The 22,108-nt window shown below is 43.2% G+C and overlaps 1 long non-coding RNA gene across 1 annotated transcript in view; it reads right to left on the bottom strand.

Annotated features, from left to right (window-relative positions):
* The window catches only part of LOC138283963 (uncharacterized), an 89,476-nt gene extending 71,491 nt beyond the window's left edge, over window positions 1–17,985 (bottom strand). The window contains exon 1 of the long non-coding RNA XR_011201328.1: window positions 17,725–17,985. This is a non-coding gene — a long non-coding RNA (uncharacterized lncRNA). The remainder of the gene's footprint in view (window positions 1–17,724) is intronic.
* Window positions 17,986–22,108: the final 4,123 nt, after the last annotated feature.

Raw genomic sequence — 22,108 nt, 5'->3', positions numbered from 1 at the left:
TCCAACTAGCTTTTTTTTTTTTTTTTCATTTTTTACACTTCTTGTTCTGCAGTCTGATGGTACCCTGGCTTTGGGTATGCTGAGATGAATCAGAGATGGGGGGGCTGTCTGTAGGATAAGCGGGGTGTTAGATATAATAGCTTTTTAAATTGTGCAGCTGGTTTCGAAGGTAGTGCAGGCCTGCAAAGGGAGCCAATAAAGTTCCATTAGGATGGGTGTGATGTGATCATATACCTTCAGGCCCTAGGTGATACATGCTTAAGCACGTAGAATGCATTTAAGGGATACCAGTACGGTGTCTGGAAGGCCATGACATAGGGCATTACCACCATCCAGATGCAAGAGGACAAGGGCTTGAACAACAGTTGTGAAGTTGCTTTCTGGAAGAAATGGTTTGACTTTCTTCAGAAGAGAGCTGCGTCACCAAGAATTATTTGGTTTTTTTGGTAATGTGTTCCTTGAGAGTGAAGTTGGTGTTCATATTGAATCCAAGTGACCTGGCATTTGCTTAAAGTTAGGGGTTCAAAGGCATCAATGTTCATGTCACTGAGTTAGGTTTGTACTGTTGTTTATTATTCTTAGCAAATAATAGGAATTCCGCCTTGGTGCAGTTGAGCTTTAGGTAGGTGCTGACATACAGATCTGGATAATGTGCAGGCAGTGTTTATGGCATTGGATGTTTCAAGCAGAGGAGACTTTCAAGGAGAGTTGTGTAAATATGCCTAGAGATTCTGGGTTAGCTGGTGTCTGGAACAACAGATACATCCCATATCTTCCTCTTCAGAACAGGCAACATATCTTAGCGTCTCTATTTGAAGCAGGAAAAACCTATAGCACAGTCAATTCCTACAGGTCTGCAATTTAGGCAGGCCCCATTCTGATTAAAGGAGAATCGATTGGACAACACTTCTTGGTTTGCAGAGCTCTAAATTCAGTACAACTAAAAATAAATCACAGATTTTCATTTAGTGCAATAAATCATTGTGATCTACTACAATTCACAGTTTAGGGTTTGCAACGACAACTAACTTGAAAATGTCTTTAAAGGCACTCTTGTGGTAAACAACTTCAGCAGGGAGCCAGTCACAGGGAACAATAAAATGCAGTTGAGCAGTTACCTTGAAGTTTAGGCAGTCTCCAGGTAGTTTCAGGGTCTATGGGAATCAATGGAGTAGTCTTGATGCAAGGGATGCTCAAGGATGCTGCGAATGCTGAGCTGGTTTGGGGTTTTTCTGGGGCCACCCCTCAGTCCCTGAACACAGTGGTGTGACTTTGGCCACAGGGGTCAGTGTCCCTCGAAGTCCATGGGAACTCCAGCCAAAAAACTGTTGCCACTGGTCTACTGGTCACTGCTTACAGCAAAACTAACAGTTCCCTTTAACTGGCAGTAACTTCCTTTCTCCACAACCAAACTGTACTCTGATAACTCTCCAGTGTCCAGCCGACTTGGGTTTAACATTTAAGGGCTGGGACTTGGTCTCCCAAGCTGCCCTTCAGCATATAGCTTGGCTACCAACTCGCCAAGGCAGGTTTCTTGAGTTTTTATGGTCATGTGAGTGTACCAGGGAGTCAGGCAACTGACCCTTCAATTCACCTTCGCTTTCTGGGCCCTTAAGGATGACTTTTTCTTGTGCAGAACACCACAGGCACAGTCCTTTCTTTGATAGCCCAAGGTGCAACAGGTGCAGTGTTTCTTTGCAGGTTCCACGGAACAGCTTGGCAGTCCTTCTTCGATCCATTCTTCAGTACAGACATAATCTGAGGTCTGGGTACCAGGGGTGCTACTGTTATGCCTTACACCTTTATGCCTGCTACTTTTATGCCCAATGCTTGCCTTTAGAGCATGGGGCAACTACTAGCCAATGGGCTGCCAGGTTCCATCCCATCTAATGACAACGTCCTGTGAAACGTGGCATCCGCTAGCCCAGAATGCAACATTGTTCCAACTTTCAAAACCCTTCTCTTGGTGATTGCAGCACCCTAGCCTATTCCAGAGCTGTGGCTACCTAGGGGGTACATGCCCACAGGAAAAACGGTTTGGCAATGGCTTCCCCCTCTCTTTCAGCAATGCCAGCATATCTGCTAAAATGAAAGAGCAGCCCTCCTCATGTTTGACTACCATTTGTCCTTCAAGGTGGCTTCCCCTATGAAGTTTGCCTTTTGTGCTCACACACGTTTTGCCATGCTGCCAAGAGAAGTTCACTCCTCTTTCAATGGCAGATCATTTGTGTTCCTTCCGGAGAGTCAAGCGTCAGGAGGGAAGAAGGCTGTCTTGAGGACAACAGCTTGTATGCAACCATGAACATTAACTGGATACCTTTGGGCAACAAAGTAGCAACTTTCTAAAATTGTAATGTGTGCAAAAGTTACATTAAATTTGAATTGGGCATAAGGTCGGGTATAATGTAATTATTTGTTTGATAACTTGAATAACGATCCTTAGTAGTTCCATTCAGAAGTTAACACTGCTGAGTTGTCAGCGGGTAACTGTGTACTTGTTAATGGAGGTACTCGTCTTTCCACAGAAAAGCCAAAATATGTGCTCTTTTACTATTAGGACAAGTACAAACACATGTCCTACTTTTTAATATAAAGCACCCTGCCTGAGGACTTGTTAGGCCTGCCTTAGAGGTGGATGTATATTAAAAAGAAAGGTTTAGGCTTTGCCATTATTGTAAATGACAAAAGTTGAGTTAGCAGTTTAAAACCACGCTGGCAGCCTGCAATGGTGGCCTAGGAGTTGAGCTTTGCTTTGTCACACTCGGGGTGGCACAATAAGTGCTGCAGTCCATGAGGGACCTTTTAACTTACTAGGAACTTATGTGGAAAGTAACCTATGCCAATTGTAGGTCAGCCAATTAGACATATAGGGCCAGATGTATCCAGGTTTTTTGCATTCGCAAACGGTGCGAATGCCCGTTTGCGAATGGAAAAAGCCAGTTCAGAATGTATGAAAGACATTCTGAACGCAATTTTAAGGAATCGCAAAAATAGCGTTCCTTAAAAATTGCGACCCTGTTTAGAGAGTCAAAAATTGCGACTCTCTAAATAATAAATCGCAAATAAGGATTCCTTATTTGCGATTTCTTAGCACATGTATGAAGCCATTCCTAAATGCGATTTGGGCATTTAGGAATCGCTATCTACCACCAGGTTGAACCTGGTGGTAACCATGTGCAAAATGTAAAAATGCATTTTTAAAATGTACATGTAAAGCACACATGCCCTTTTGGCATGTGTGCACCTTACATGTCCCAAATAAATGTTTGGGGGTGCAGCAGAGGGGGCCTTAGGCCCCCAGCACCCTGGGTATTTGCATTTACAAAATTGCGATTTCTGGTTAAGAAATCGCAATTTTGGAAATGCAAAAAATTTGCAGATATGGGCCAACAGGCCCATAGGAGCGAATGAGATCAGATTCTCTATTTGCGATTCGGTAATAGCATTTGCGATTTTTAAGAAATAGCTATTACCTTATCGCAAAAATCATACATACCTTTTTGCATTTCTGAAATAGCGATTTCTTAAAAATCGCTATTTGAGAATCGCAAATCGGTTGTATGATACATCTGGCCCATACTTATTTAAAAAGAATGTAAAGGGTCGCCTCATTGGCACTGAGCCCTGGTTAGCAGGACTCAGTGCACTTACAGAGTCAAAATACCAGCAGCATGAGTCCAGAAACTTGGGGATGATCATGTAGAAAGAGGCATTTCCTTACACTCTCCCTTCAATCTTGCAAGATGGGTCAGATAGCTCATGGCTGAAGTGGGTATTGATATTTCCCTTTTTAATGATCACTCAAGAGAAGCTATGACATCCAAAGCTTATCTTTCTTCTGGATACTTGGGGAACATTCTAAAAACAGCAGATTGCTCAAATGAATCTACATTTAAGACTTTCTATTTCAAACTAATTCAACATATTTCCTGTGATACTTCAGCAAGGCTTTGAACTTGTTATAATTGAGCCTCCAGTCTTGTAATAGAATGGAACTCCCCCCACACTAATGTGGCAAGAGATTTGGATTGTGATAAAGACAAAGAGACAAAGATTGTCCCTCTCTTTCTCTCCCTGAAAGATACTGCTCTGGTGTGTCTCTTGTGTTTTAATGAAAATGAATTTTACTCTGATAAAAAGGAATATTATATGAACAAATGTTCACTTGGATGGAGCTGTTGAATCCTGAATAAGGGCCTAATTTATATGCTGACGAAGAAGGAACTCCTTCGTAATGGCAACAGTGTTCCTTCCCCACCAACAAAGTGGTCCATCTCCTGATTTAAATGTGGGTGGGCCATAGGCTTAGTCACTGCGGAAACTACTCTGTCTGCCATGATTTAACGCCACTGATGGCCATGTGGAGTAGGACTTGTAACTCCGCTCACCTGATTTAAATGGGCAGAATTAGAGGTCAGTTTTCACTGGCCATCACTGCCAGGAAAATCCAGAAGAAGACTGCTAAATTCCCCCTTGTCATGGGAGAGGACTCCCATGGTGAGCGACCAATTTCTTTCTTATTTTCAAAAAGAAAATCCTGCTTCGAGATTTTCTTTTTTGAAAATAATAAACAAAACAGTTTGGTGAAGGGCTCCGTCATGTTGACGGAGCCCTGCACCAAACTGTGAAAAACATTGACAGGAAAATCCATCATGGCATGCTTTAGAAATGACCACCAGCTTGGCAGTCATATCTAAATTTGTTGGGCGCTATCTCCATCAGGGCAATAGAGTAAATTACTCCATCACCCTGGCAGAGAAACGGGCTGCCTGCCGATACATACATAGGCCCCTAAGTTCTGCTGTTTTCAGTCTGAATGGAAACTTTATATTCTCTGATGAAGGGAATATTAGCCACACAATTTTTTGCTTGGATGAAACTATTAAATCTTGACTTTAAGTTCTGCTAATTTCTGGGTTTAATACATAGATGTACACAGACCTTTGAGTATTTGAGTACTTGGTTGTTTTTCTCCAGACTGGTTTAATGTGATTTTCTTCTGATGTCAAAGAAGAGGACATTTGCTGCTTTTTCGATATTGTTATGCTTGTCATTGCGTTCCGATTGGTTTCATGATTGAAGTCGGATCAGGAGTATAACGCCGACATGTGTTGCCACTTTTCATATCAAAGGGCCAATTGATCAATCAGGGCTATTTGTCTATTGTAGGCGACAACCCTACATTTATCATAACATTTACCCAGAAACAAACAAAATCCACTCAAGAAAATCCGTGGAAGACTGGATTCTAAATTAGGAACCGTGAAGGTTTATTACATTTAAGAAACAAATATATAATGCAAAAGGCATTGGCTAGTCAAAAAAATCAATAATACCCTCAATGTAAATAAAAGTAAAAAATAATTGACAGCAAAAACGATGCCCCTTCCAATGAATATAGCCAGAACCAAATATTATTCAGCATAAGGTAAATGGGCAGCAATTGTCATAAGGACTACTCAGTTGGACAGGAGAGAAGGAACATGAAAAATATTCTACGTTCAGATCAATGAAAGGTTTGACATGAAGTCTGCCTAGAGGAATTAGAGAAATAGCACTAGCTGAACTCCAAATTGGTGAACCTTTATACATTTTCAGACAGAGAAACTGCACTCACTGGCGTGACAAATAAAGTTACATATCGTTGCCATTAGGTATGTAGAAAACACATCACATGGTAACAGTAACACTTGACCAAATTCCAATGAATGTGCTGTTGCACAGAAAACAATGCTGAATTCAAAATATAAAACACCATCTAGTTTGGCCAAGGAAGAGTCTTTCATTTGTATACAACTGTAAAACTATCCGCTTCCGCAACATCAGGGATATAAAACATTACATTTTATAAATGTTGCAAAGCAAGCAAAGCCATAGCATTAACTGAATTCTGTACTATTAACTAGTGATGGTCGCATTTGAGCTCTGTGGTACGCAGGCAGGGAGGGGGTATGAGTTGGTGTCAAGCCCTGGAAACCACTTGCTTTGAAAATGTGCTATCTGAAAACACGAGTGGGCCTAAAGCTTCACTCATGTCAAGATAATAGACATTCAGTTCATTAACCACAGTAAAACACATTGCTTTTGCGACTCTTTAGTCGTAGCTGAATTGCAGAAGTATTAACAGGGGAATCTGCGTGCAAATATGCAGCGTTATAATTTGTTCTTTTTTGGTCCATGTTGGGCGATTCGTTTATTGTGTTTTGCTGCTCGAGTTTCAGTAAAGGGAACTTTAGTCGTATTCTTTGCCTCTGCGTCTTTAATAGAGTTTAAACCTCCTGTTACGTTAGTGGAGATTTAAACGATGCTTGTTTTTTACTACTCAATTCTAGGGGTAGGGGGACATTTTTCTTGCTTCCACGAGGACCCTCAGCACCATTAATGTGCAACTGGGCCACTACAACCGTGTAGGCCAGAAGTAATAGGGGCCTCAGGGGATGCCTGTTTAGTGAATTAACCTCAGGTCTACGCAAGGAGTCGCCACTATGAAATGTACTTCTTTGTGACGTCGGCAGCAGCATTGGAGTGTGAGGCAGGTGCCCGACTTGAGACTGTGTGGGTTGTTTCAGATTCTGTGTCACCACACAAGCCTTTGTGTGATTCCAGGCAGGTTTCGCAGGTTTTTAAATCTATGCAATAAAGATGTTTATCTTACTGAGTGGATTTAAGCGATTTTTTTCCATGCCGTTCTCGGCAGGCCTTCTCTTCTTCGCAAGCCAATTTTCGAACTTCAAAGCTTCATAAGGCAGGGAGGAACACCTCTAATTCATTTTCTCACATTTATACATCCTTTGGTGATAAAAGTGAGCTCCTTTTATCCGGCCTTCGGTCTGTGTGTGGTGGCGCTGTTTTCACTCATCACACAAAATGTCCCACTGCGAGGAGGTTTAAGGGTAAATGGGCGGGGGGTCGAGAAGAAGGAGACCCTTCATGTATAACGATAATTGTTTGTACAAAAAAATAAAAAAATAAAAAGACCCTCCTGTGATGTAACGTGGAATTTAGTGCCTTAACATCACAGCGCGGGAACGCTCCGTTTCTATGGTTACATCAGTCCTGACAAGAACTCTCTGCACCTGGGGTTTCACAGCTGGCGAGCGTCTCTATTTACGGTATGATTGGCTGCACCTAAGCTTTGTTTCAGCAATAAATCCACGCTAAAGTATCTACCAATCCAATAAGTATTAGTCTGTTTCTTTTAGGCATTTGCAGAACATAAATCTAGCCTGAGGGGCAGCGAATCACTTTACTTCATGATAGCAGAGATATGCAAAGCGAATAGAGTCGGATACACGGATAAATGGGAAAGTAGGAAGATGGGTGTGGGGGGTGCAGGGGTGGTCTAGTGATGAGGAATTTTAGTGCCACCATTTGGTTTTTGAGTGATCATTGCTTATTTTTATTTAATGAAAAAATATCAAATTATTGCCAACTTTAAATTAAGCAGGCCGACTTGAGTGAATATATGTGGCCGAAATTACATATGCATGCCTCTTAAACAAAACGCCACCACCTTCTACAGTGTGGTCTAACTTATTTTCCAACTTCAAAAACACCTGCTAACCATCACCTGCAATATGATAACATTGATTTATACTGTATGGTATCCAGGGATTTACACATTGATTAAAAACAACACGCAGTCTGCGATCGATCCCCATCGCAACCCTCTCAACAAATGAAAACACTACGATGTGAGTAGCCTCAGAAGGTTAAAGGAGCCATTAGGCCATGCTTCACCTTAAATCAGCCCCAAACCCACACCGACGTCATTTTTAAAGAATTTTTCATTGAAAGAAGGCACTTTGGGCTTGCGGTAATCCCGTTTTTTTTTTTTTGCAGTTCTCAACTATACCCTCGAAAGCCACTAAATTAAAGGGGCGTAGGAGACAGTAAATTTCTGGGGGAGACAGGGACAACCTTGAGGACTTTCAAGTGACCCTATACAAATCGCCCATTGTGTGAGATCACCCGGGTAAACAAATACAATCGCATAGTTTTTAAGTGAAATATTGAGAAAGGCATGCTTGTAGTCACAGTTTGCAAGTATGCTTTATTGTTATTTACATTCACAAAGTAATTGGACCAAATGCACAATTTTCTTTTATAAATCTCGCATCTTCATGCACCAGGCAAACAAAGGTGGGACAAAAAAAGGACGAATAAACTAAATGTTCTTGGTGAGATTCCTAAACCTCAACATGCAATTGGCCTAATTAGAAATGATTATTTCTTGCTGTAGGTATCTATAATAAAATTATGAACTTGAATTTGAAAAGCCAAATAATTTCTTGCGCCGTTCACTGCGGAGGACAAATTGTTTTGCTATTGTCTGTAGGTCAATTGAGTCCATCATCTCTTTATGTATATTGCATATGGCAACATGATTCAGTCTTTTCTGGGACATAGTTGATCTTAGCCAAGTTTTCAGGCGGCGGAGACCACTGAAGCTTCTCTCAGCCTCACAAGAAGATACTGGAATAATTAAAAGAATCTGCAGTAGCTTTTCAACCTGTGAAAAGAAAGCTCCCTCTCTTGGAAGCATTTTTCGGAGTATGTCTGCCAGTTCTGGGACTGAAGAGTACTTGAACATACTTGATAATATAGTTAATTGAGCTTTGAGCAGCAAAGGGTCAATTTCTTTGTACTGAGCAATAGAGTCCATGCCACTGCCTGTTAAAAGCACCTGTTCAAGTTTTTCATTTCTTTGGATGCCTTCCTGGTCAAAACGCTGAGTGAGATGAACAGAAACTGTATCCAAAAGTTCAAAGTACTGAGGTCGATAGTAGTCCCCCACGGTTGCAGGATGAAAACTTTCTGCTGCTCCATCATCTATTCTTTTAGGGATTCGCCGCAGTTGTGGCACTTCAATGGCATTAAGATGGTACTTAGAAGTCATGTGGTTAGTGGAATGGATCAGACTGTTGAATGACTCATCATTACGAAGCTTCAGTATGGCACTTTTTGCTACATTCACAGCAGCCAGTAGCCCAGATATAGTTTGCTGGCGGCCTTGCATGGCAATATTCAAACATTCCAGAAGCTGCAGTATTTGGAGAGCAATCTGAAGACCTAGGACAGTTGTTCCTCTCTGAAAGTGTGCAAGCAAACCACGAGCACGAGCAGACACATCACCACTGGACTTGGATGTTGATAATTGTTCTAGGGTTTCCAGAATAGGTTCATAATTATCCATTACTTTTTGTACAGCTTTTACACGGACCGTCCAACGTGTTGGACACAGTGGCTTTATTTTTAACACATTTGTGGTGAGATCATGAATGGTGGGGCAATTCAGCTTACCTTTCTTGCCTGAGCAGGACACCAAGGTCACAGAACCCTCCAAAGTGTGCTGGCAGGGATCGGTGGCAACATCCAGGATCGCGGGAGTTGCAAATGATCACTGGCATCTGGTCCCTAGGGCCAACCACTAGCGCATGCACAGTGGGCACAAAGCTAGAATTTGCCTTTGATGAAGGGTAGGTTTTAGGGTACAGGACGGGGAGGTCACGTAGTTTTTAGGACAGGGCCAGATAGGTTTTAGAGTTCAGGGTGGGGGCGAGGTAATTTTTAGAACAGGCCTGGGTAGGTTTTAGAGTACGACGGGGCGCCGGGAAGTTTTTAGGACAGGGTGGGTTAGATTTTAGGGTTCAGGGCAGGGGGTCAGGGTAGTTTTTAGGGCAGTGCAGGGTAGGTTTTTGGGTACAGGACGGGGAGGTCAGGTAGTTTTAGGGCAGAGCGGGGTAGGTTTTAGGGTTCAGGGTGTGGGGTCGGGGTAAGTTTTAGAACAGGGCGGGGTAGGTTTTAGGATACAGGGTGGGGGCGGGTAGTTTTAGGGTACAGGACGGGGAGATCAGGTAGTTTATAGGACAGGGCGGGCTAGGTTTTAGGGTTCAGGGCAAGGGCAGGGCGGGTAGGTTTTAGGTTTCAGAGTGGGGCGGGGCTCACGGTAGTTTTTAGGAAAGGGTAGAGTAGGTTTTAGGATTCAGGGTGGGGTCGGGGTTTGGGTAGTTTTTAGGACGGGCAGAGTTTTTTTAGGACAGGCAGAGCAGGTTTTAGAATTCAGGGCAGGGGCGTCTGGTAGTTTTTAGGACAGTGCAGGGTAGGTTTTAGGGTTCAGGGCAGGGGTGGGGTCAGGGAAGTTTGTAGGACAGTGCAGGGTAGGTTTTAGGGTACAGGACGGGGAGATCAGGTAGTTTATAGGACAGGACGGGCTAGGTTTTAGGGTTCAGGTCAAGGGCAGGGGGTCAGGTAGTTTTTAGGACAGGGTGGGTAGGTTTTAGGGTTCAGGGTGGGGGCAGGGTCAGGGTAGTTTTTAGGAAAGGGTAGAGTAGGTTTTAAGATTCAGGGTGGGGTCAGGGGTTCGGGTAGTTTTTAGGACAGGCAGAGTTTTTTTGAGGACAGGCAGAGCAGGTTTTAGAATTCAGGGCAGGGGCGTCTGGTAGTTTTTAGGACAGTGCAGGGTAGGTTTTAGGGTTCAGGGCAGGGGTGGGGTCAGGGAAGTTTTTAGGACAGTGCAGGGTTCGTTTTAAGGTACAGGACGGGGAGGTCGGGTAGTTTTTAGGACAGGGCGGGGTAGGTTTTAGGGTTTAGGGCATGGGCAGGGGGTAAGTTAGTTTTTAGGACAGGGCAGGGTAGGTTGTAGGGTTCAGGGAAGGGGCGGAGGAGTCATGGTAGTTTTTAGGACAGTGCAGGGTAGGTTTTGGGATTCAGGGTGGGGATGGGATCGGGGTAGTTTTTAGGACAGGCAGGGTTACTTTTAGGGCTCAGGGCGGGGGGCTTTAGAGCTCAGGGTAGGGGGGGAAGGGGGAGTTTTAAGTGCTTGGGCGGGGTGGAGTATGGTATCAGGTGTAAGAGGGCAGGGCGGGAAGAATTTACCATGCATGTTCCTTTACCAAACATGCTTTTACAACGAAATTCACTGTTAAGGCTTGCATGGTAATGGAGTGCATGGTAAAGGCATGCATGATAAAGACGCGGCCGTCGTTGAGAACATGTTAAGGTATGCGTGATGTACACATGTGTTGTTCCATCATACATCCCTCATACCAGTGTAGGGTGTCAGAGCACTTTACATCACACAGACATTACACAGAGACAATCATCATATGTGTGTAACTCAGTCTATAGGACATGTTACATAAGACAGAGGACTACAAGATGTGGGAGTCACAGGCCATCCATACTGGTAGCAGGTATAGTTTAAGAGTACCCTGTTTTGAGAAGCCCAGGCTCAGAATTTAAAACATAACGCCATGGTTGGGGGTTCTCTTTAATAATAAGAACTGATTTTCACTGAAATTAACCCCTTTTGCAACATTAAGTTAATGAAAAAATGGGGAACAACCATAACGTTCTAATCTATACCTCGCAGTTTGTAAGCATCTCTTTGCGCTAGTACTATTTTATGATGACTCAAAACTTCCACTAGACAAAACTTCAATCTCTCTCCAGGAAGACCATTAATCACCGGATTGAAATTTTTATTGTTGCCTGAAAACTGTCCGGGGCAAGGAACACCCAGCAGGTGCTTTCAAAGCCACTTTCAAGCACCGAGTCACCTCAGGGGACAATAATTAGCACTGTGGCAGTCGGAGACCCTGGTGAAAGGGAGACAGAGGGCGACAGAAACAGGGCCCTAACAGACATTGTCACACAAGCGCGCTAAAACCTGCCCTGCTCATATCTTACAGTGAACCAACAATAATGTATAAAAAAGGGAGATGCTCGGCAACGCAGCACTTTATTTAAAAAGTAAGGGAAATACTTTATTTAATTACCCAAACCTCCTTACCTTATTTAAATCTTGCTGCTATCTTCAGGCTAGAGGGCGGCAGGAACGGATTTCAGACAGCAATCAACAAATGGCCCCTCTCTCCCTTTGTTTTCAGAAGTGCAGACTCCAGGCAGCTGTGGGCTGTTGGGGGCAAGGTGTGAAAGAACTCCTCCTGTGCTTGCAGCACAACAAAAGGGCAGAGGGAGAGTGGCCTTTTTGAGGTCACCCTCATGATCAGATTGGTCGCAGGTAGCTGGAAGCAGGTTACAGGTCAAGTGCAGGGCCAGTATAGGTCGCGCTTTTGGCGCTCATGGCCCTGCAAATCAGATCATAGAAGGGGAAATCCTTTGTCCCCTCGTCCCCCCCACCCTTGTCCCCCGTGTCCCCCCCACTCCAAAATCTGGGGGGGATATATCCCCCGCGTCCCCAACACTTCCTACGCCCATGGTCCAGCCCCCTCTTAAGTAAATTCAAACAGAATGAGCTCGAGATGGGTCTTTTCTGACCTTATGTGGGGAATGGGCCAGACTGAGAGATCCGGGAAGGTTGTCACGGAGTCTAGGTGGCACACTCATAAGGCTTGTTTTGAATGGTTTTGTGGTATCGTTACTGAATCTCCAGGAAGGCGGACTTTGAGAGATTCCAAGTAGCCAATGGTGGCAGGTGGGGAAAATCAGTTTTCCTGGTTTTGTAGTATGGAGTGGAGGGTGGGCACCTCATTCCATGGCATTGCAGACACTGTGTCCAGTTTTAGACATTCATGTCACAACTTAATGCATTCTGGGTGTTGTAATCCCGGTTTCCTTCTCTTCAACTAATTAAAAGAATACACATGAGAGCAATGAGTTGTAGTTTAAACAGCCCAGTAGGGGAAACAGGGTTTGAGAAGGCATTTATAGAGGTAGCCATCTTAATAGTGCAGTACACTAGGCATACCAGAGGGTGGCAATGTCCTTCTCTCATGGTGAGGGTCGCTTACTCGGACTTCTTCTGACCTTTAATAACATGGCAGTTTCATGGGAAAAAAACCATTTACAGGGGTTGGGATAGTGTTTGGGAGCACAGAGAAGAACATGTGGCATTCAGAGGCCAGGAGGTAAGGTTATCTTGCAGAGGATGGGAGGATGGAAGGCTGGTTACAGGCAGCTCGTAGAAGCAGAGTTGGTAAGTGAGTGGTAGGGAGAGATGTAGGTTCATTTCTGAAAGCCAGCCTCTCTGGGACCTGGCTGTTATGAAAACACTTGGAGTGTTGTAGTTCAATTTTATAGAAAAGGCTTGTTTCTGGATTTGGAGGAACTTAGGTAGGATTTGACTTTCTAGCTGTTGTTAGCCACCAACACTTTAAGGTTGAGTTGTATGACATTGACATGTAGAGGCTGAAGGTGGCAGGTGAGAGAATGAGAACTAGGCGACCCTGTAAATGGCATGGAGTATTCCACTTCCCAGAACGGCAACAACTGGAAGAGGAAAGCCATTTTTTGGACGCAAGGCTATAAAGATCATGCAGGGAGCTGGTAAGGTGAGAAGGGGCTATCGGCCAACAGTGTTGATTGCACCTGAAAAATTCAGTAGGATTAGTAGGCTGTGATCACCCTTGTCTTGATGAAGAGAACATCACTATCTACTTGAATTGTGGTAATCTCTGTGCTGCAGCTTGGACAAGGTTCTGATTAGGTAGTTGGTATTGATGAATGTGTTCTTATGCTGTATCGTTGGTGCTTTTGCTAGACATTTTATCCCTAGAAAAAAGCCAATATTTTTGCAACCCCTTTGGCAATTTGTTAGGGAAGAGATGTGACTTTGAGAGGAACAATTTGATTTCTTTAGAGGGCAATGATTATTCACATGGAGTTTGCCTAGAGGGATATTACAGAAGGGTTTGCAGGTTCATGGAGTGAGATTTACTTACGGATGAATCATAACATTGTCCTTATAAGTGGTGGCATTTAGAGGCTGATGATTTTGAAAATATTTACCAAGTATAGTGGACGGAAACAGCCCAATTTATGTTGGCTATGTGTGTTTGTAGGGGAGTTGCCAGACTGTTGATAGTGGGAATTTTGTGCTGTATAGTGTCGTTGTTTTTGATGACATTGATTTATGGCCATGGTTTTGTACATTGACAGGGACAAGAGACTATTGCAGTGACAAATTGCTTGGAATAGTGTTTTTCTCTCTTTATTTGCATAGGAAACAGTACCTTACAATAAGTTGGCTGTGACCTGTGCAATAAAATATGTCTACTTGCAACTGCAAGCATGCAGTATTTTGCTGATTTTTAAGTACCGGTGGAAGACGGCTTGGATTATTTTGCTGTAGAGGGCTCACACAGGGTTGCAATGTGCTGAAGAGGTCTGCTGCATGTTGTGGGTGGTGAATCTGCTTCCTGGGGTACTGTACCTGGTAAGGTGAGGCGAGTGTGTTGAGATGTTTTTATAGAGGCATTCTTAAAGGATAAAGGCAATGTTTTTGTCGGTTTAGGGTGACCCTTGTAAAGGGTGAAAGATTTATAAGTGGTAGCCTGGCACTCCGATCGTGCTATGGGGAAGAAATAGAAGCAGATCTATCAGCCATATAAGGACCATTTCTAGATTAATTAGAATGGGTCTGTATTGCATGACATTTCTCACTGGCAGTTCATAATCATTCCTTAGGGAGGTTTTTCTCTGTACATGAATCTTTGTTTATCTGAGATTTTGTCTGCACCTCACTGCTTAAGTTGGTAAATGGAAACATAAGGATCAATCCATCTTTCTCATTGGTCTTTTCATATTTGGTGATATGTGGGAAGGCGGTCTTGTAGAAGGTCTGCGGGATACTTTTCTATTAACATCAGGCCAGATGTCTCCATATGTGCCCTGCTGGTCACCTTTAATCTACAGGCCCAGAAATATAGCAATACATGCAGCCTCATCAGTGTGTCACCCATCTTGCACTTCTTCCTCCAAAAGGAAGGAACAAGGATCATTCATTTAGTGCACTCATATCTTTTTACAAATAACTATATTTAAATATTCTCGAGTCTTGCCAGCCCAGTTCCAGAAACCAGTGGCTATACTTGTGTCACACCTTCAGCTATTTTGTATTACCTGTTGCATTTTCCTGAAATAGCAATTAACTTTTTTTCCGAGGACGTTATTAGAAGCAACCTTTACTTTAGGGTCATACCGAATTCCAGGCTTCTGCATTTCTGATATGTTTTTTATAAAAATTAAAAGCATTGTGCAGCTGGTCAATCCTGGGGGCAAGGCGCATCAGAGTGCTTTATAGAGAACATTGTCATTACAGCAGAAGCATCTCTGGATAGGTCCAGATGATACCACAGAAATCAGGATGTGATGTGGACAGCACAGGTGGAGGAAAGTAATTGAGAAGACAACCATACAGTTGTTTTCCACATTACACATATTTAAATGTGCTATTGAACACATCAACATGATGCGATCTCATATGAAAGCCCTGGTATGGTATACAAGTATTCCCTTTCAGTGCTCACCATAACATTATGGTACCCTTCTTAGATAAGCCAGTAATATTTTGTGCTGATTGCATTTCTCCGATGGGACACTCAATTGTCCTATTAAACACATTAAAAAGAACATATCACATACAAACAATATAGTCCAGCTATGGATCATTTCAGATTTAACTGTAGCTCTCAGTAACACTTGCCCATAAGAAACAGCACATACAAACACCCAGCCCTCCCCATAGATGTTAGAGAGTCAGGCCCCCAATGACCACTTTCATATTTATTGTTGACTCTAGCTAAGCTCGTTCACACCTAGAACTTCTGCTTCTATGGGATCAAACTGCTCACATATCTGGGTGGCAGCGTACCATCACCCAAAGCTTTCTAAATCTATAAAAGGAAGGCTTAGGAGTGGATGTACAACCATTGCTTCATGTTTAAGCCAGTAAACAGAGCTATGGGTTTTGGAGGTGCCCCAGCCTTCTGCTTTATTCTTCCTGGCCCACAGCAGTGGGTACCTGTCTTGTTCCAGTAGAGGTGGCTAGAAACACTGAACTTGGTTCCTTAGATCCCATTAATCATCTCTTACACTCTTGCCATCTACCGGCCTAGGTAAAATCATGCCATACCTCATGGAGAGGGGTGAACACTTGGTCGTTTCAGATATTACTGGTTCCCATTTTGACTATGACAATGTGGGGTTCTCAAATTCTTGCTATAACATTTGCCTTGCAGGTGATTGAAATCATGCTGCTAGACTAGTTATGTGTGCCTTCAAGAAAGTTGAAAACCTGCCTCTTTTCCTCTTCACCATCGTGAGCTTCTATGGGCCACATGTATTGCCCTCTAGTGTCCACTACTGTCCTTTAGCATCATTAAAACCTTTCAGGTATATGGCCAACCTACAAAAAACAATCAATATAGCATAACATAATTTTCAATAGTAAATAACTCTAAAAACTTACTACTGTATCATTAAACAAAACACCCCACAAACAAAACAAAAAAAAGTTTTGCCAGACAGCTAAGTATCAGCATGCTCATTCATAATCCCACCTCAAACTCTGTGCCTCATACACAACAGAGCACAGCAGAATGAACTCCAAGCTAACGTCCTACAAAGCAGATATACTGCAGTGGGTTTGGTATAATGCTGTCAAACAGTACTTGCAATCAGGAAGGCCTCTCACAAATATCCTTATGCTAGGGTACTGTCATGTTCCCTGACCTAGAAAATGTCTAAGCAACTTACAAAGCCATCCTTCTCCAGACCTTGGACACCAAAATCATACACCTACAGCTCAAGGAACAAGACATGGCCACCAGGACACAGATACCTATAAATGTGATCACAAACAGAAACAGACTCCAGTCTACAATGAAAATCTTTGTACATCATCTGAGTCCGAAAAGTGCTACACTAGTGTCAGTATAATAATAATATAGAAGTGTGCTATGCAAATGCCCAAAACATAACAAGTTAACTGTGAGATGTAGGAGCAGAGAAATTGTGTTGCCCAGAAATATACCGTTTTGGGTCAGGTGTCAATGCTAGGGTTAGAACACAAATCTACAGTTTACAAAGTCGGTCGTTTATCTTCTGATCCGCATTTCCCACCTGTATGTTAAAATATAAAATACTCCTTGATGCTTTCATTTATCAAGTTCTTTACATTGCACAGTCCTTGTTTATACTAGCAATACGGAGTATAACACCAATTGACAAATGGGCTAATATATACAAAATTCTTCTGGATACTATATTACAGATTTTATTCTGTGATCACAGGATTATATATGACATGAGTTTGTATTAAATAACAGATCATATTACAACGTATTGATCTTGGTTTGCAAAGCCGTAAATGGCTCATTTCCTACCTGCCTCTCATAACAGTGAGCCAATATATCCCAAATCATAGTTTATGGACAGCCATTCGTAACCCCGGGTCACACCAAAGCCTCAATGTGCGCCATCCAGATTCTGTCTTCTGTTTACTCATACACGTACTTGAACCGTCTTCCTTGTGAAATGCGTCCTGTCTCTCTACTTCCGTCTTTCACGAAGCTCTTAATGAACAGGCAATTTTACAAACATGTCGATAATTAACACAGGCAAATCCTACACTAAACTGGTATTGTAAATATATAAACATGGAATGGCTGTGTTTTCTCATCTCTTTTTTGAACATTCACATCCAGAGTTTCCTATGTCTGCTCGCTCTAATTGATACGTTGTTATGTAGCTGTAAACGCTGCTAAGCTAGACATTTCTTGTTTAAATACTTCTGTTGCTACAAATAATAAAATAAATGCCTAGCCAGCTGTTATGAGAGTGACCACCAGCCCTGTTTTTTCGCTAACAACACTCAGTAAACCGGACCTTACTTTGATACTTTTCACATTATAAATGTGGGAATTCACGTCCACGTGGTTATTGATTTTGGTTGAAAAACTAAGTCTGGCAGAAAGTTACCTCAGGGGGCATTTGATGGACATCCCGCTATTAATCGCAGCATCTTGACGTTGTGCCAATATGTCTTATTTTTTATCGTGTTGAAACAAACCAAACTTTTGGCTGATAAAAAAGCCCCCTGCTGCACGGGCTAGATTCACGATGGGCCCAGGGCGGCCACTGGAGGCCCCCGCTATGAATTCGTCACTGGGCTGAGCACTTCCTGAATGGACGCTACGATGGGGAGCCGAGAGGCGCGACGAACGGTTCATGGAAAGAGGATATCTGCCCGCCCTTTGCTGCTCCAAGGGAGCAGACCTTCCTGTTTCTTCCCTTCCACTTCCGGTTACGAGTTTTTAAAGGCACCGGCTCTCTCATGTACCACTCCCATGTTTTTTTTTCTCATTCTATTGCTAAGTTACTTGATTGTGATTGAGTGCCAGTAGTTATTGTCTCATGGTTTGTCACAACTACTTTTTAGGTCTGGCTTTTGGGACGGCTTTAACTGTCTCGCTAGCACTATTGTTTTTTTTTGTGCATAAAAATCATACATAATATACATACATAAAGGGGCTTTTGGCCAGCAGGCTTCGTTATTTGGTTGCTTAAATTTCATCCACACTTTGCTTTCGCCTAGCACAACTTAGCCCACTTTACCCATTGACTCCCTTCATTTGGACTGACTTCAAAAAGACTGTGTACATTGTTCATATCTGCCAGTAAACAAGCTGGGGCAAAGTGTGCCGACTTTAATTTATTTATTTTTATGTCAACTTTAGATACTGGCTATTAATTTGGCCCACACTTTGGGTACCCAGTTTGATGGTGACTTACTTTCTGTTTAATACTGGTGTTCTAAAGTGTGTACGTGGCATTGTCACAATGTAGGAACCTGCGATAAATCACTGTAACATTGCAGCTGCCTGCCAGGGCTTGGTTTGATGGCAATTTAGTGTCTCATTTACAAATAACATTGAAAAGCACAGCACAACGGAAAGGCGTGTTATTTAAAGAACGTCACTAGTAAAAATCAGCCACATTGGTGATTTAAAAAAAAATCGCATTGTTATTGCAAGCACAAGGTGGTCACACAGAGGTGGTAGCACATCATTTCCTTTTTTTGTTTTTACTTTTATTTTTGTGGCACTTGCTTGCAGTAACAATTAAATAAAAAATAACCATTGCTGAACCTTGCCACGGCCAGGCCAACTGACTTTGCCAAAGCGTGTTTCCCCTGTATTTACACTGCTCACCCTGAGGCAGTATTTCCCATTCTCTATATCTTTGAACCTTAATTGATTGCTCAGCTTTTGCCTACAATCATCTCGTATTACGGTTTTTTACTTACTAATTCTTGCTAAGGCAACATAAGTTCTTGCTTATGCAAAGTTGACTGGGTACATTTGAAAGTGGTGGGGTGTAAAAGCTGGGGATGAGTGTTATGTCACGAACGAGACTGACTGACATACAGGGGCCTCGCATGGGTTCTCCCCCAAGAAAATGTTGAAGAAAAGAGTGGCAAATGGTGCGTTTTAAAGGAAATTTGACAAAGCAACGTTTATAAAGGAACTGTGAACGTGAAGTCTTGAATTATTTGAACACTTTAAATCCTGCCCCATATCTTATCTCCATGGAGGCTGCAATGGTGGTGGAACAATTTTCAGAGTGACGGCGCTGCCATCAATATTACATCAACAAAATGATAGGGATTGGGGACAATCCAAGGGGAGCACAAAGAACAAGTGTAAATCACAAATGAGCTACAACCACCCAGTAGGAGCGTGGTAAGGGTGTAGTACAGTGGTTCCCAACCTTTTGACTTCTGTGGACCCCCACTTTATCATTAATGGAGCCCAGGACCCCCCACTGAATCATCATTGGAATCCAGGGACCCCCCACAGTGATTACTGGAAGCTTGGGCCCTAATTTGTCAATATTTATTAATATTTTTTAACCTTCTAAGCAGTCGCGGACTCCCTGAGAAGGCTTCGCGGACCCCCAGGGGTCCCCGGACCACAGGTTGGGAACCACTGGTGTAGTATATAGCCGATGGTACATTTTAGAAGACAGTGTCACAAATATGTTCCTAAAGTGTGGTACGGTAGTGCACTGTAATTTACAGATAGCACATTTCCATTGAGATGACCACTACATTTGCACAGACAAGAAGTTCCACTACGCAGCACTTTTTTCCCCTTTCTGGATGAAGTGAAGAATTTGGTGAATGCTTCATGACTGGAATGCTCATCTACAAACAGCTGAGGTGTGGGTTGAGGTCTCCAGCAGTGAGGTGAGTGTGTGAGGGTGGACCGGGACACACAGACTCTTTACTGATTCTGATTTCTGCCTTCATGTGTTGTGCAGACATGATTTGTGTTTTGTGATGTCACCTCGCAATAGTGTTTCCCAATTTGTCATACAAGGCGCAAATATGTAGTTTACTTCATTTGCGTAATGTCCCCCCAGACACTTCTAACTGAGATAAAAGTGGCAGCAAAACATAGTTCTGTAATGTCAGTTTTTGAATTTTTGTATGCATGAATGAAAGTGTGATGATGTGACAAATAGCTTGCAGCCTGAATACATTTTATTGCCGTAACTCAACAGAATACAGGTTTACACCTAAAGCGAGGGAAGTTGTCCTCATTGGTGTAAGACATTCCATATGTGTGGATTCCCAGAAGGATGAGATAAGCATCTAGTTGTGACACAGCAACAATAGTGATAACATCATATCCCAAACACAACAGATAATGAGGATCTTGGAATTATTTTTAGCCCCAACATTGTCTTCGACATTTAGACGCTTTGTGGAAATCTTATTAACACACTTTCGGGATAGGGTATCTACCGCAGCACTGTGGACACAAAATTCGTCAGGTCAGGTGTCTTCAGCTTTCTCATGTGCAATGCCGTTACTGGCACTGGGCCCGAAGAGGGCGGACAGCAAGGGCCAGAAATGGCCAATCACATTATGGTTTCACAATAAAGCCATACAATGGGTGTTCATGTTCTGTGTACCTCCCACCCCCACTGTCTCATGTTTGCAGGACAATGCACTCTACGCCACTTTACTCAAAACCAATACACTCTCCGCCAATGCCCTCTTTGCTAATCTACTTTGCACCACTGCCCTCTACACCACTATACTCTACTCTGTAACACTCTACTTTATGACACTGCACTCAATGTCACTGCACTCTACGCCACTCTATTCTACTCTGCCCCACTGTACTCTGTGCCACTGCTATCTATGCCACTCTACTCTGCACTCTACACCACTGAACTCTATGCCACTCTACTATGCTCTGCGCTACTGCACTCTATGCCACTGCACTTTACTTTGCACCACTCCACGCCGATGCACTCTACTGTGCACCACTCTACTCTATGGCAATGTACTGCACTCCACTCTACTCTTGTATGCACTACTGCACTCCTCGCCACTGCAGTCTACACCACTCCAATCTAGGCCACTCTACTCTGCAATACTGCACGATATGCCTCAGCACACTAGGCCAAGGCACTCTACTTTGTACCACTCCACACCAGTGCATTCTGTGCCACTACTCTATGTCATTGCGCTCTACCTTGATACCACTCCACACCATTTCATGCTACTTCATTCTCCTCTGAAACAATCTACTTTGCACTACTGCACTCTATGCCACTGCACTTCACACCACTCTCCCCACTCTGCTCCACCCGACTCTACGCTGCTCCACTCTACTCTACTTGCATTATTCTTCTCTACACCACTGTGCTCAAGGACACTCTACTTTAAATCACAGCACTCTCCATCAATGCACTGTACATCACTTTATTTAAAACCAATGCACTCTACGCCACTGCACTCCACACCAACTACTGTGCACCACTGCACTCTACAACCACTATACTCTACTCTGCAACAGTCTACTCTATGACACTGCACTCTATGTCACTGATCTCTACGCCACTCTACACCACTGTACTCTATGTCACCACACTCTATGCACCTCTATTCTACTCTGCACCACTGTACTCTACGCTGTTGAGCTCTGCACCACTCTACTCTACACCATTGCACTCTACACTATTGAACTCTACACCACTGCACCCTACACCACTATTCTCTACTCTGCAACAGTCTACTCGCTGACACTGCACTGTATGTCACTGATCTCTTCGCCACTCCACACCACAGTACTCTATGTCACTGCACTCTATGTCACTCTATTTTACTCTGGACCACTCTACTCTATGCTATTGAGCTCTGAACCACTCTACTCTACACCACTGCACTCTACACCATCGGACTCTACACCTCTGCACTCTACAGCACTCTGCTCTGCAAGACTGTAGTCTCCGCTAATGAACTCTATGCCACTCTACACCACTGCACTCTATGCCACTGCACTCTTCA

The sequence above is a fragment of the Pleurodeles waltl genome, chromosome 3_1 (assembly GCF_031143425.1).
Source record: "Pleurodeles waltl isolate 20211129_DDA chromosome 3_1, aPleWal1.hap1.20221129, whole genome shotgun sequence".
Classification (NCBI taxonomy): Eukaryota; Metazoa; Chordata; class Amphibia; order Caudata; family Salamandridae; genus Pleurodeles; species Pleurodeles waltl.
This window is presented reverse-complemented; position numbering and strand designations above follow the sequence as displayed.